We start from the raw sequence: 12,891 nt of genomic DNA on the forward strand, positions 1-12,891 counted from the left end.
ACAAAACTCTCAAAAATGTGTTAACCAAATTGATTGAAGAAACAAAAATGAATTGGCTGAAGTGTTTGCCCCTAGCGCTATTGCGCATCAGAACAAGACCTTGGTCTGACATAAGAATTTCACCTTATGAAATGATGTTTGGGCTGCCATTCTTGTTAACACCTTATAGCACAGGAGACTATCTGGAAGGGGAAGAAGCTACCAGAAAGTATTTAGAAATAATTGGAAGAACTCTGGAGGGACTTAGAAAGAAAGGATACCTTCCTCAAACTTCCCCTCTCGACACAAAAGTTCACAACATTAGTCCAGGAGATTGGGTTTTGATAAAATCATGGAATACGGGAACATTAATGCCTAAATTTGAAGGCCCCTTCCAGGTGCTCCTGATCACTAATTCAGCTGTGCGGACCAAAGAAAAAGGTTGGACTCATATCACAAGAATAAAAGGGCCAGTCTCACCCCCAGGTACGGGACTGGATCCAACATCAGCTTCCCCCACTGGCATTGGACCAGAGTCTACACCACTCTCACCCCCCGGCGCTGGACGAGATTCATCTGCTTCACAAGCTAAATCACCTGAGTGTACTGTGATAAAAGAACCAAAGGATTTAAAGTTGACTCTCAGAAGGAAGAGTCAAAAAGACTGAACTGTGTGGGAAAAAATTGATATCAAGAGTTCTAATATTGCTTAAAATGTTTCAAAACTGTTCTGCGTAAACTATGTTGGTAAAAAGTTTAAGACTGTAAATAAGTAATTCTGGTGAAGTTCCCCAATTTAATTCTAAAGACTCCAGGTTAATCCTCTACAGAACACTCCCCTGGGGGAAACCAAAATTGGTAGGGAACAGACCAAGAGAGGTTTAACCAGAGAAACGGGTAGAAGGGACTCTGAAGAGCTTGGAAGCTTTTCCTCAGTAAAGTTCCCCAAGAGGCAAGGCCGGGTGGGCAGGCTGTGCGAGATGACCCATACCGGACTCTTGAGAAGGGTAGTAACGATGGCTCTTATTGCCGGTGGTGCTCTGAGGAGCCCAGCTGAGCCGTGCAGTGAATGCTACCAACCCCTCTGTGAGGAGGAAGTGAGCTCCTTGTCGAGAGTCCACATCAGTTCTAACCCTGATTGTGTTAACCCCTCCCAATCTTTATCAGAAGAATAAGAGAGTGTATTGGATAGCATACAATACTGCCACTTTTAGGCAGCCACTCCTAGGAGAGTGCCCTATAGGGGAAGCCTGGTTGTGCTTTGAATGGGATGCTGCTGAAACAAGCTCAGCAGATCTAGTAAAAATCAAAGAAATGGTGAAAATGGTAAGAAAAATTGTTTGTTACAAGTATTTATATGAATGTGCTGGAAAAGAGATAAACCCTTTTGGAACACATTTCAGGGGAGCTCTAAACCCCTAGGTTTGATCTCTGATACCACAACACACACCAAATTGTCGGGAGACTGGCCTGGCAGCTGCGCCGCTAGAGTGATAAAACCAATTTTCTTATTACCCAAAGAAACTGGATCAAGTTTGGGAGTTCCTATATATAACGATTTGGGAATTAAACAAAACAGGCAAAGTGAAATAGAAATGGAGAAAATCCAAAATTGTAAAAGCCAATTTCGGATCCCAATATCTATGTTAAACAAAGTTATCCGGCTCCAGGCAGTATTAAAAATAAAGAATTCAATTATTAGGAACATTTCAAACGAAATAAAAAGATGAGCATGTGTAAATAATGAAGAACAAACTCCTACACTTGATCCCAGTGGGTGGGAGAACCTGGAGATTTTCAGAAAAGATGTATGGGAAAAGGTAGTTTTTCCCACTGTGTGTGTACTTGGAGGATTGCTCTTTTTACTATGCTTATTTATCTGTTTCGGTAAAATAGTATTTGCCGTGCAGACCAACTTGAAGAAACTAAAGAAAGTAACAAAGTTAAGTAACCATGATTACCAAAGTGCACAAGAAATTTATAGTAGGTTCAAAACAAAAAAATTGTAAGTTGATGCAAGCTTAAAATTTAAGCTCGATCAAAGAAAAAGAGGGGGGACTGTTACGAACAAAAATTCAGTTGATTTTTTTCTGTGAGAAAAAAAGTTACCACTACTGCTGGGCTGCTGCTGTATTATGGTAATTACAGGTCATTGTCGTTAATGGTCGTTTTTGTATCAGTAAAATCCCTGGCTAGGGCGAGGTAATGGCCCTTCTCCGAGACAGTAACAGGTGGACACCTTCCCGAGCAGAGAGGAGAAGAGACCTGGAGGGGGGGGGGGGTTATGCAAAGTGACTCCAGGATCAGCATGCTGTGTGGGTCCCCCGCTCCGAATGTACTGAGAAAACCCCAAAAACAACGAGCCAAATAAGAGTTGAGAGACTCGAGTGATGTCTGGACGTGAGGAGCCGAGTGCTGAGCCTGCAGAGATGCTGAACACTTTCGGAGCTTCTCTTGCCCTGATCATGGGAGTCGTCCCCGGAAATGAGGGCCTGCTAAGACAGCCAGCAAAATCAACAACTGGAAGGGATCACCACGGTCTAAGGGTTTCCACGAAGGCCTGATTCCCTAGCTCTGCTCCTAGTGGACAGAGCTGCGAATATTCTCCTCCTCTGAGTCGCCCTGGAAGACAGGATGGGGACTGCAGCCCTGCACTTTTAATAAAGGCATTAAAAGGAGAAGAAGTCTCCTGGTCCTGTTTATTTCAATTTCCTCTTATCCTGTCACTTGTTGCCAGAAAAAAGAGCCTGTCAGGGAGTTGCAGAGTTTCACCTGAGCCTCCTTTTCTCCAGGCTGACTCCCTCCAGCTCCCTCGGCCACTCGTCATGATCTTGTGCTGCAAACCCTTTTCCAGCTGTGTTGCCCTTCTCTGGATAAATTCCAGCACCTAATCCGTGTGGACAACATTAAGGACTGTATTGACCAGCCACACTAGAGAGCCTAAAAGCAGCTTCCTGGGTGAGAGAGCCAGGACAATGATTTACAGTTGTGCGACAGGAAATTCCCCTCTTTCTACCTCTGTTCAAACTAGCTCATCTAGTTTACATAACCCCTAAAAATGTAAACAGCAGTATTGATATTTCTGCTTATAGTGCCTGCACAAGTCCACGCTTATCTCCTCTTCCTTCCTCTCTAGCTCTTGGTAGCCCAAGCAAGTTCAGAGGTATTACAAAGAGCTGGAATTATGCTTGGTATTTGTGCAAGAAGGGGCAGACATTACTTGTCATGGTACTATTTAATGGCTTTTATATGAAAAAGTATCTTTACGAAACAAAAGTTAAATATATGTAATTAAAAAATTGTCCAATTAGAATAAGGTTGGTGGGGTGTAATACACATTGTAGGGGTGTGCCTAAAGGACAAGCTACTTAAAAGCCAAGGTCCATTCAGAGCCCAGCTGAGAAGGCAGAGCTGGAGGCAGGCACCTTCCTGTAAGTGAGGCAAGGAGGAGGGCACTGGGCTGAGGGGCAATGACACTTCCCAAGGCTGGGCTGGGGCTCCCAGGTGAGGCTGGCCTGGCCATTCGGTCCTCCCTGGGTATGCTCAGCTCCACCACGGGGCCATCTCAGCCAGGCTGGCTTGAACCCAGTGATCGCTGAGTGCACAGTTCTGAAGAGGGATCTCAAAGAAAATCCCGATCCTCGTAGGGAGGCACAGTCAATACAGCTGGCGTGGTCTGCCTGAACTGCTGTTTGCTCCAAGACTTGTTCAAGGGCAAAGACCACAGGATGGCACCAGAAACCAGGGCACAGGCTAGGTTGGGGAAATACCTCGATCTTAAATGTTTAGGGTAAAGCCCTACCGAGGGTAAGGTGAGAGGCCCTGGAAATGTCACACTACTCCGGGAAGGGAGTGCTTCCAGTTGGAGACGCCCCTAGAAAGGGGGAAAGGCAGGAGGAGGTGGAGGATAGCACGCGGCCTCCGCGGAGCGCTGCCAGACAGGCAGCGAGCTTGCTATGGCACGGGTACGGCTGCGGCCCTCGAGCGGCGACGGAGGGACAGCCGTGCTCAGAGGAGTTCACCCTACCGAGCCACGGCAGCACCGGCCTGATCCCGAGCCCAAATGGCACGGCTCCGCCCGCGGTGCCCTCACGGCCGGGGCGGGGCCGGGACGGGCCCGGCGGCGCGCACAGCCAGGCGGCGCCATCTGCCGGCGGGAGGGGGAAGCTGCGAGAGGCACCGCCCGAGGGCGGTGGGGGCGGCGCCATGTTGTTTGTAGTCCCGACCCCGCGCAGGGGCGGCTTCCGCGCAGGCGCAGAGAGCTCCGTGCCGCGGCGGGCGGAGTGCGGAGGTGCCGCGGTCCAGGTGAGTCCCAGGCCGGCCCCGCCGGGATCCCCCCCCGCACCCGCGGGACCCCGCGGAACCGCTGCGGCTCCGAGACGAGCGGCTGCCCCTGGGCAGCAAGTGCCACGCGGCAGCGGCGGGCGGGCCGGAGTCAATAGTAGCCGCGCCCGCGGGCGCTGTGTGTCCCGCCGCGCCCCGGCGCCGGCGGGGATGATTTCACCGCGAGGGGGATTGGTGCCGCCGCCCCCCGCCGAGACGCGCCGCTGAGGGGAGGGGGGCTCAGCGCAGCCCGGCGCCGCTGTGAGGCGCCGGCCCAGGGACCCGCTCCCCCCGCAGGAGTGGGAAATGATCCTCGTCACGCCGGGCTGCGCTGGGAGTGGGGGAAACGCCTCGGAAGTGCTCGAGGTTATTGCGGAGATGGTTTTTTCATGTAAATAACGGACAGGAGTGCGTCGGCGTTCTGCTTTGTTTCAATTTATAGCTTTTCTTTATGGTATTCAGATTTCAGAATTCTCGTTTGTATTATTTAGTTCGGACAACGCACACTGGATGTTTATCTTTAATTCGGCCCAGCCTTGTAGGGATATGAATGGGAAGGGAATAGCTTTTGAAGATTTTCGTTGGCTTGATACATCATATCTCTTTTTTCTGTTTAATGAATATTTTGTATTTAGTGTAAGTCACAAGGAGTAATTAAATACGTTGTCTCGAAATCAGAGGCTTCTGCTGCCTCAAAGACAATCATTCTAAAGGGCGCTACAGAAGATGGGGTGTTACAGAGCAAGCGAGGCCGTGAGCCCTGTCCCGCTGCCCGGCGGCTCTGGGGGAGAGTTGGAGCCGCTGTGCGATGGTGTCGGGATAAAGTACAGTCACAGCAGGAATTGCCGTGAGGTTGTGGCTTGGTCACACGTGTGTTTGCTCCAGAGAACAGGAACTGTCTGGTGAGGATCAGGGGGTTGTGTCTGGGAAATCCAGAGGAGTTTTTGTGTTTGAATACTGAGGTGATGAGAAGATGGGGGTTGCAAGTGGAGAGGAATGGAATACAAGTATGTAAGGCTGGGTTGGACAGGGCTCGGAGCAGACTGGTCTGGTGGAAGATGTCCCTACCCGTGTCAGGTGGACTGGTATTGGGTGAGCTTTAAGGCCCCTCCCAACCCAGGCCATTCTATGAAGAATCTGGTTGTGCTTTGTGTGTCAGGCATGCTTGTGAGTTTCCCATGGTCACAGGACTTGGAGGCTCATTGCTTTAGCTTCTGCTTTGCCTTGTCTGCAGAAACATTTGTCTTCCTAATGATGGAGCCTGGCAAACCAGGTGCAGCAGAGCATCAGTCTGTGGGAAAGAGCAGAAAGGTGATGTAGAGTGAGGGAGCTCAATTTAAAATTAACATGAAAGTTTTCTAGCACAATAATTTCCTTGGGCTAGGCGAGCAGACCTTACCAGATGTCTCACTTAGTGAACTGGGGTGGAGCACTGAAGAAGCGAAGTGATCAGTAAGATTCATCTGGATTATTGGCCCTTGGACTGGGAATTGTTGAGGGGACTCAAGATGGGCAATGACTGTTCCAATTTCAATTATTTATTTGGAATTTTGAGCCCTGTGTGGCACACAAAGTACCGTGTCTTAGGGCAGCAGCTTCATGTGCCTTATATTTGCCTTGTATGAAGGTATTTGCAAAGGTAGAAGCTGGAAATATTACACAATGAAAATTAAACAATATTATAGAATTAAAATTATACAACTGCTCGAAGCAGCATTATTGGAGCCTGTAAGTATATTCCTGGCTACTCATTCTCCATCTGAGGTTAAAAATTAATTGAAATTAATAAAGGTGTTTGATTTGGATTTTTCTAATCTCATCTTCAGAAACCCTCCAGTGCTCCCATTTGCAGCTTTTATTTCACATTGGTCATACACAGTCCTCAGTGTTTTCCATTGGAAAGTGTAAGTGTAGTGGTACCTTTAGATTTCAGAAGTTTATTACATACAACATGTACTATGATTCCTTAAAGATATGCTAGAAAATCTTTTTAGAGATACTTCTGAGACTTCTTTTTTAAACATTCTTCTATTGTATGCTCAAGGCAAGCATTACAGCAAAGTAGTAACATATAGGTATTTCATTAAGATGCACAAAAATATAATGGTAGTATAGTTTAAGGATGAAAATAAAAACAAAAAAGAAAGCAATTCAGCTTTAAATTTTGGGGGTGATTTTTTTATGTGTAAGAAGAGACTAGGGGTTTTAATTTTTAATTACTTCATTGTCATTCTTACAAACAGTATCTTAGTTTCTTCCTGGAAAATGGCAAAGCCTAACCCTCAGTTCTGTTTCCATAGGCAGTGCTGACACCATAACACTCCCTGAGCAGAGCTTATCTTGTGCTCATTGTGTCAGCTGTGTCTTGGATAAAAGTAAATATGTCAGTGCTGCCCCTGTTGGGCACTGTGCAGGGCTGGCTCAGGCTGTTTCAGTCTGTGGATATGATGGCCTGGTTTAACCTGGGATGGTTCCAGGAGCCTGAGTGGTTTGGTGGCTTCCTTGTGTAACGTGGAAGGCAGTGGTCCTGTTAGGTGTCTCACTGCTCCTCAGTGGTTTCATGTTTATGTGAATGTGGTTTGGGAGGAATAACAAAATCCTGTGTTGCTTCTCTCTGGGCATTCTCAGTGTCCTGGCCAGTCCAGTCCGTTGTAAAGCAGAGCAGTTGTGATTTGGTCCTGCTGTGGAAAGGGTTGGATAACTGTGCCTACTGCTGTGCAAAGCAGAATTGATGAGAGACTTCAATAACCTCACTTGGTTTTCAGGTCTGCTCTTGTAAATTCTGAATTACACATGGAATTTATGGATTTTTAATGACCTTATTGATCACTCACCATTTTCTATCTGGTCATATCCCATTGTATTCTGTGACTGGTATAGCAGCATTTATTATGGTAATCCAATGAGTGCTGTGGGAAGCATGGAAGGAATAGCTCTGTTTTCATTTGGCTATTGTCCTTTCCAGACTTGGATGCATTTCTGTATTTACAATGGGCCTACTTCCCCAAAGGGGTTTTCCTTATTTACGTAATATAAAACTAGGAGAGGTTATAAATGTAATGTTTAATTTTAAAGTAACCTTTACTATTTGGTCATATATAAACCAGACTCTCTTTGTAGTTAGCAGATGGACTAAAGATGTGTAGCTGCACTACTTTTTCTGTCCACAAGAGCTGGAATTGTGGCTTTTACCTGTGTGTTTGAACAGAGAAAGTAGGCCATCAGTTACTTCCTTTTCATCTCTGCTTTGGTGATGAAGCTGTGTGTTACATCTTAAACTGATCAAAAGACTGGCTTCCATGCCAAAGGGGTGGTCACATATTCTTGCTCTCTTTTGTACCACCTGCAGCATTTACTGAAGGTTTTCCTGACCCAGTTCAATTTGCTGAATAATCAGAGTACTAATCCAGCCCCTCTGTGTCCTCATCGCCCCAGAAGATCAGCTTTTGCCAGGTGAGTAAGCTGAGTGAGTTCAAAAAAGTTCTGAGGAGTACCAGAGACATAATTGATTTTTGTCATGTAAGAACACTGTTCTTTTCTAACAGTTACCAAAAAGAGAAGATCATAAGATCAGGATGTGTAATATAAACCTTTGCCTGATGGCCCTCCTCTCTCTTTGTCATTTGTAGGATATCAAGAGATAGATGTTGTTTGCTTTTATTTTGTTCATGATAAATGTATTTTTCTTCTGTGAACTAGCCCTTGTCTCCCATCCATTTAAATGTGAGGCACTGCCACATCCCAGGGGAGATTTTCCAGAGCACAGAATCACCTTGTAGGTGCTGACTACCTCTGTTTTGTTTTGAATTTGACAGTTGCTGGCTTCATTTCCTATCTCTTAGCTGTTGTATTGTTTGGACACAGTGAATAACTGATCTCAATTTACCTTCTCCATTCAGTTGATGATTTTACAGATTTCTGTTGTATGTCACTGCAGCAATCTCTGTTTCCAGGCAGAAGAACCCTAGCCTGATTGATTATTTCTCATTTGTATTTTCAAACCTTGTTTCCTTTTAAAAAACTATTTTCCTTTCCATTATGTTCTCTTGAAAGGATGGAGCAGGCACTGCATCCAGGATTTAAGATGTAGCCATTCTATATTTTTATATGGTAGTTTCATTACTAATAATTTTCTAACATTGTTTTTTCATGTCTTTGAACTGATGCTTTAATCAATCTGTTGTGACTCCAGCAAGATTTTCTGAATGTTAATGGTCAGTTTGGAGCACACCACTCTATATGTGAAATAAGGACAATATATCTTCAGACTGGAACTTTATTTGTGCTAAACTTAATCTGTTGTTTTATTTCTCCATTATTACTCTCAGAGGGTTTTTCTGCAGATCTTCAGCCAGCCTTTCTCTTTGTTCTCATAGAATAGCTTGTATCCTCAGGAGACTTTCACTGCTCCTTGCCCCTTTTTCTGGACTTCATGAGTACAGTGTATAGTAGAGTGCTGCAAAAGGCTCTTTGCAGTCTCTCTCCCTGGGAAAATTGACACTTATGCCCCCCCTCTGTGCTTTCAGCTGCGTGTTGGTGCAGGCAGGGGCTCTCCCTCTCGGGGTTTTCTGGAGCTGTCTGGATGTTGCCTGTCCTGTGCCCCCAGTGAGCCCAGTCTGCAATCAGCTTGGGCTGAAAATGAGCCCAACAAATTACAAATTGATGCTGATTTAGTGGTGTTGTACTGGCAGTATACACACGTGGGGTTTAATTAGAATCAGTTCAGTCAGGTTAGTGCATATCTGTGCTTGCTGCTGCTGACTGAAACTGCGACCTTATGGGCTGGACTGCAGTCTGGTGTCTGTGCATGCACTTCCTAGTTCAGATGGTTCCATTTGATGCTGTAGTTAGATTAACACAGCTTGGTGTATGAATTACACCTAGATCCTAATTCAGTTGATTTTGTGACTGTGTCTTTGATGGTTTCTCTGTGCTGAGGCAGATAAACAGTCTGACCCTGGGTTAACCTCTGGAATTCCTTAAACAAAGGCGGTGATTAAGGAAGGGGTTTAGTGCATTATGTAAATTAATGAGGATCTAGTAATACTTTTTATCCTATATATGGACTTTATTGTAATTTATTTATAAGCATAATAAATACTTTAAAAATATAACTGGAAATTCACAAATTTTGCTGCTGATACCCTTATAGTGTGTTCTAGAATTATTTGGTGTCTGTGTACATTTAAGTTTTATAAATACAAAGGACATAGATCTTTATTGAAATTTCTGTTCTCTAAATTGATTTTTCAGATGTGTTCTTGAAAATTTGCCTGGATTCTCCAGTACTGTTGTCACATGTAGTAGTTTTCTGCTGAGGGTTTTTTTGGTCCGTTTTTGTGTGGAAACTGAAGTTAGGTGCTTGTGTTTTTAACAGTTTCTTTTGGCTGTGGTAGTTTTGGCTACTACTTAGCCAGTATAATCTGGGGGTGGGGGAATGGTTTCAGGATGTGAAGGTTATTTCTACCTTTGCCTAGGTAGAAAGAAAAACTTGATTTGTGTAAGTGTGTAGTTTTATGACTCAGATTGGAAAAGGAGAGCTTGTTTCCAGATGGCAGATGTGACTTGGGGAGTGGTTTAAGTCTGCTTTTCTGTTCTGCCAGCTCACATGCTGCGCGGTTTGTCTCTGCCTTGGTGGAGAACTAATTCAACAGCGCTGGGAGTGCTAGGCAAGGACTGGCTGCTCAGTTGACAAAGAAGTGGTTTTAATCATTGTATAAGCGCTCTACATTTGCTATTTTGCTTATGCAGTTCATTCTGATATGGTTTTCCAGAAAGAAATGCCCCTTGTTACAAATTAAACTTCCTTTCTCCTTTAGTTTGGTTGAAAAGGTTATCAAATACATATCATATGGCCCTCAGGAAAGGCAGTTAAGATTTTTTTTTTCTCATTTTACAATGTCTTTGGGCTTGATCCATTGGCTGACCTAAAGAAAGGCATAGAGTTTAGTGAAAATCTTCATGTGGATTAGCTCAGCCACAGAATGAAACTCTTCTTTCCTGACATGTTTTAAGTAGTTAATTGGAAGCATTCATTATTGGGGTAAAAAAAAGTCAGTGAGATTTTTTTTTTTATTACTTCTAGCAGTAGGTGGATGGAACACTCACCGGGTATTCCTGCCAATTCATGTTTATTAAACAGTCTGTGAGGTCACTGGTCAGTGAGTGGCCTCTGCTCCATCCCCACACAGGTGAGCATGGTCAAGTGCCTGTGGGGGTCCAGGACTGCTTTGGAGTTGAGAGCAGAACTGAGGGACCACCAGGCTGCTGGTTCAAAGTGAGGGCATTATTCAGCATTTTAAACTCTGCAATGCCTATATCATGCAACCACTGTAGCTGCTGCTGTGGTGTTGTAAGAAACATAAGGAAGTCGTTGTTGCTTAGGAAATTTTCCATCAGGATGTCTCCTTGGTGAGTCCTTGGCTTGCCTGTGTTACCTGTGGAGCTGGGCTGTAGCCTGGGTTGTGTCCCTGGCTGTAATGTGACTTGGTAGTGTCGGGCACCACGCTAATTTGTGCTGCTCTGCTGTAGAACTGAATTATTGTAACTGAGGAGTTGGCATGATTTAGGGCTCTCAACTGACGTTTTTCAGTTACTAACCTGTCATTGCCAAGATTTCGGCACAAATGTCTAAGTTGCAAAAGGGCTGGACTTTTCCAGCAGAGTGAATACAAAAGCACAGAGGGGGCTGTAGCTTTGTATAAAAAGAGCTAATGGAGTAGTTCAGGTCATCTTTGCGTAGGTGTCATTCTGTTGTTTCCCACTGCCACACTGAAGAAAAAGCAAGGCCTCCACCACAGGGAGGAGCAGCAATATGGGCTGTGTGCTGTAGAGATCCAGGTGTAGCCCAGCCTAGGAATGCTGCCATATCTGGTGGGGGTCTTGACATAAGAGAGTAAAGGTTTAAAATATTTTTTTTGCCACACTGAGCAGAGCCATTGTCCAGATATTCAATACCTTTTGGACACTTAATTTCTGCATTTGTAACTGCTTTAAATAGACTTGGAGTTCATGGCTATCCTGCCCCTGGACTCGGTTGTGGGGTTGACCACATGAGGCAGGAGCCAGAGACAAGTTGCCTGTGATTTCAAGGGATCACAAAGTTTTTCTAAGCTTCTACTAAAATGCCCCAAACAACTCAAAGTATTTGCCCCTGCCAGCCAAGCTTCAGGAAGCACCTCCACGCATGGGTGAGCTCTGTTGCTCTCCAAATGCTTTTTTTCTGATCTCTTCAGCAGCAGTTCAAATCTTAAAAATATGAGCATTTCTCCTGTTTCGAACATGCAAAAGAGTTATTTATGTGGGATTGCAAAGTGTGATGCTTGCAGTTGGAGAAGATTTTGAAAAAACTTGAGGCCAGATTGTTTTTTGTTGTCCTGGTGTTTGAATATGTGCTTGTCTGGATGTATTGCATGTGGTCAGAGGATCTGTGACCGGACTCTTTGGTCATAGTAATTACTGACTGATTTTTTGTGGCTGTGCTCCAAGGGAAGGAGCCATCTCAGGTCTGTGATGGTTACTCAGAGGTGTTACTTGCTTTAAAAATAGTTGACTGTACTGCAGCACTCCCTGTCACTCAGCCAGTGTTCCAGTTCTCAACCCGGACCTGCAAGGAAGTTAAAAACCTTTGCTGATCTGATTTCCTTGGGGGCTATCCTGGTTCTTCTGAAGTTCTGTGGTGGCATTCTCGGAAGCATAGAGGTGGAGGTGCAGGCATAAAAAATGCTGTCATACTTGCTTGCCACCACCCCCCCCGCCCAAATCTTACTTTCTGATATATTGATACTTTGGGTGGAAAATGGAAGATTTTTTTATGATTTAGTGTTTTAGTTATTGGACTGAATGATCTTAGAGATGTTTTCCAGTGTTAAGGACATGCCACCTTTCTGGTTCCTCTCTGCCCTGAGATAGTCATAGCAAAGTAGTAACAGAGACTTTTGTGCCTTTCTTAACCAAATGTTTTTTACTGGTTTTGTTTGTTTGGTCTCCTGTTGATGTTGACTATGTCTTCATTAATTATTTGTAAATGCATAGGAATGTTGGCAATAGTTTCTGAATTTTAGGTAGCCTGACAGGCCTGTATCCAGGTATTTGAGCAGTTCTTGAAATCTGGGAAACAACAGTGTCAACACCAGGGCTGCCTGGTCACGTGGACTTCAGAAGCTTCAAAAGAATAATGAACCCATCAAGCCCTTTGGATAGTGATGGAGCTTACACTGTGAGCAATGGTTTTGATGTGACATTTGGTAGTAATGGCCTAAATGAAGTGTTCTCAAGGGGGATTCTAGGCTGCTATAATTATATGTATGCTACACTCACACCAGTATAAAAATGTCTTTAAAACTATTTGCAGAGCTTACCAGTTGGTTTCTCAGGAGGGAGGGTCTGGTGCCTGTTCCTCGTGAATGCATTCCATTTCTGGCAGTTGTTTTAGGTGTTAGATAATTATATTTACTTACTGAACATTGTTTAAGGAGTCTGCCATTTTGCCTTTATTTTATTTATTTATTTATTTTTTAAACTGTGTTATCCTGAAGGAAGCAGAATTTCTGTAGGAATTTCAGCAGCGCTGGGAGGTAGCGCAGAAGC

The 12,891-nt window shown here is 44.6% G+C and overlaps 1 protein-coding gene across 4 annotated transcripts in view; it reads left to right on the plus strand.

The window, feature by feature from the left end:
- Positions 1–4,234: 4,234 nt before the first annotated feature.
- NDRG3 (NDRG family member 3) overlaps positions 4,235–12,891 on the plus strand; it is a 57,751-nt gene continuing 49,094 nt past the window's right edge. For 3 of the 4 annotated variants that reach the window (XM_058036065.1, XM_058036067.1, XM_058036068.1), the window contains exon 1: positions 4,235–4,284. The gene's annotated coding sequence lies outside the window, so the exon portion shown is untranslated. Of the gene's footprint in view, positions 4,285–7,651; positions 7,756–12,891 lie in introns of all 4 variants that reach the window. The other variant, XM_058036066.1, reaches the window with a different exon arrangement.

The sequence above is a fragment of the Melospiza georgiana genome, chromosome 17 (assembly GCF_028018845.1).
Source record: "Melospiza georgiana isolate bMelGeo1 chromosome 17, bMelGeo1.pri, whole genome shotgun sequence".
Taxonomy (NCBI): domain Eukaryota; kingdom Metazoa; phylum Chordata; class Aves; order Passeriformes; family Passerellidae; genus Melospiza; species Melospiza georgiana.